At 39.7% G+C, this 3,201-nt stretch overlaps 1 pseudogene; it reads left to right on the plus strand.

Annotated features, from left to right (window-relative positions):
- The first annotated feature begins 278 nt into the window (after window positions 1-278).
- LOC147427497 (uncharacterized) lies at window positions 279-2,941 on the plus strand (annotated as a pseudogene).
- Window positions 2,942-3,201: the final 260 nt, after the last annotated feature.

The following is a 3,201-nucleotide window of genomic DNA, read 5'->3' on the forward strand; positions in this document are numbered from 1 at the left end:
GCAACACAACTCGCATCAAAGAACATTTATTCGGCACTAGTCCCAATGTGAAAAAATGTGGAGTACCACCTAACATCATATGGATCCATTTTGCAGGGTATGTAAAGAAATGCAAACAAGTAGGACTTCTTCCTAAGGGACAGAAGGGCATGATAGGTGCGTCATCTGTCAACATAGAAGAAGTGAGTGTGGATCAAGACGACATGCGAGCTAACCAAGGACCTTCAATGGGAACAACCTGAACACCTCAAAGTCCTTACACTTTTCCAAATGGTGCCATGGGAGGGATAGATGCTACTCCTGGGACATCGAGCAGAGCCGGTACGCATGGGACTCTACAGGCAACATTCACTCAACAAGACATGCTCAAATTGCATCTAAAGTGGACACAAGCCTTCATGGCTTGTGGAATCCCATATAATGTCATAAGAAATTCTATTTTCAAAGATGCCCTAATGTCAACTGCAAAAAAAGGATTCATCTATCCTGATTATAATAAAATGTGAATAGAGTATGTTGACAAATTCAAGAGCAGTACAAAAGTGATTCTCAGGCGAACAATGCTTGACTTTGCCCCAGCGTTTGGCTGTACCATAGCCCTCGATGGATGGACCAGCTGTCAGAAAAACCATTGATTAATGTCATGGTAATTTTTCCCAAAGGTGCAATTTTTTTGGAGGCCCTTGATACCTCATTGAAAAAGAAGACATCTCTCTACTTGATAAAGGTATATGAGTGAGCTATTGCTCGACTGGGTGGATCGAATAATGTGACAGCTATTGTCTCAGCTAATGCTTCAAACTACAAAGGAGCAGGTTTAGAAATTATGGAAAAGTACTCAAAAATTACATGGATTGGATGTGCAGCTCACACCCTGAATTTACTTCTAAAGGATATGGGTAGATTATCATTCATAAAAAAGGTTCTAATTGACACCAATCACATAGTCAAGTTTATACGGGAACATCAGTTTACATATGCTTTATTTTTTCCAAGTCTCCAAAAAAAGCACTATAAATCTTCTGTGCCACATGGTTCGCTACATCATACTATGTTTTGAATAATCTCATTGACGTGCGAGTGGCTCTTACAGAAATTATTGCAAATTTCCATTGGGAGGCTTGGTTCAGCAAGTATCCAAGCCATCGTGAAGCAGCTCAAAAATGTGTGTCCTTGTTGCAATTTCCTCTCTTTTTTGGCGGAACATTGACAAACTTGTTGGGGTTTGTAAGCCCTATGTGGAACTACTAAGGGTTGTTGAAACAAGTAAGTTTGTCATTGGTAAGGTTTATTGGATCATGTCTAAAGCATTGCGTCAAACCAAAGAATACAACCACTACGGTGCAAGAGAGAGATCACAAATCGTGCATCTTGTGGAAAAACGATGGGCTCAAATGCACATACCATTGCATGATGGTGCATTTGTCTTGGATCCAAAGTTCCAAATGAACGGAAAAGCCTCCAACAAAGAGGTGATGAGAGACTATAGAAATGTTTGCTCGCAATTGTTGCCAGGCAATGATGGCATGGATGCATTCTAGCAGAGGGTGGATTATGCCAATAGGGATGGAACTTTCGGAGATCCTTGGGTTCTTAATAGCATAAAAAATATTTCAGGCCCAGTATGGTGGAAAGAATATGGAGGAGACGTAGTTGAGTTACAACACATGGCGATCAGGATGCTTTCAGTCGCGGCATCCAATGGTAGTTGTGAGCGCAATTGGTCTTCTTATGAATTTTTGCACTCAAAGCGCAGAAATTTCTTAAGTCCTGCTCGTGCCGCAGCCCTTGTGTACATCTTTTGTAACATGCATCTCATTCATGCACCCACAAAGATAGCCACATGTGCAATCGAAGTACACTTTAGAGTGCTTCAAACTCATGAAACTGTGGCGGAATAGAGATGTAGCGACAATGAGATGGAATGGGAAGTGGCTACAGAATGTTCATACAATGAAGAGGTTGATGACATGGTGCCTGTGATAGATGGTGAAATGTAAACATTTTTTCATGATAATGTATCTCACTTTTTCTCATTGTAGCTCCCTATTGAGCTATATATCTTACTTTTTTGGTTTAGCAACAAAGTAAAGTATTGAAGAGAATTCACATAAAATAAGTATTGAGGACATTGCTTGGCAATCAAATAAAAAGACATTGCTTGACTCTCAACAAAGTCATCAATTAGCAACTTCAGAACAAATTCATTGCCATAAACATAGAGAGAATACAATGCATCTCGAGAGTATTAGGTAGAGAGTGTGAGCTATGTGACAACTAGAAAGCTCCAAAATCAAAATCGATCGGAAATGTATCAAGCAATGATGCATGTTTTTATATATAAATCTAGCGTATCGATCGATACTATACCGATCCATAAAGATATCTATCAATAGTTTATAAATTATTTGAAAATACCACGTATTTTACGATAATACGTGAATAATGACAAGTTATTCAATACAAATTTCATTGTTCGATTGAATAAGTGCAATGCAACCATTTACAAGGGTGTAGACTCAGAGAGGCTGAGAGGATATGTCAAAATATATTACAATTACAAATCATCATTAGCTAAATTACACGGATTCTTTCAAAAAATTGAGCGAGTGTTACAAGGTTTGGTGTACATCTGCCTGTCATGTGTCAGATTTCTGTATCCACCAAACATTCCCCCCTTCCTATTCATTGTACGTCCTCGTGCAATCTGTCTCTAAGTGTAGTCTACTGTCTTCTCTCAAGTGTTGCAGTGAGGTGCTTGAACTTCTGCGCTCTTGCCTCAATCTCTACTTTTGTTGCTAGCTCTCTGAAAGGGTTGTTGTTGAGAGTACTTTGATATGCTATATGGCGTGTTGGCAGATATTTTGTCATGGGATTGAATATGGAGGAGTCCTCTTCAAAGAAGCTGGTCATGAATGCCTCCTCAAAAGTCTGCATGTAATGGGAGGGTAGAAACATGACTCTTGCATACAATCCCATGATGACATTCTTGCTTGGGATTTTTGTCTCCATATTCCAGCAAAGCCCTCTTGTGCCTTCCACAAAAATCTGTCAGGGATGCTTTGCTGCCTCTATATCATTGAAAGCTGTTATGCAGGTGATAAGCATCTTGGCAATTTTCACAAGCATCTCGCATGCGAGATCCGGGATCTCCTTCATCATGTTAATCACCCCTTTGAGAGTCTGAACCATATACTTCTC

Source organism: Adiantum capillus-veneris, chromosome 23 (genome assembly GCF_014529385.1).
Source record: "Adiantum capillus-veneris isolate H3 chromosome 23, ASM1452938v2, whole genome shotgun sequence".
Taxonomy (NCBI): Eukaryota; Viridiplantae; Streptophyta; class Polypodiopsida; order Polypodiales; family Pteridaceae; genus Adiantum; species Adiantum capillus-veneris.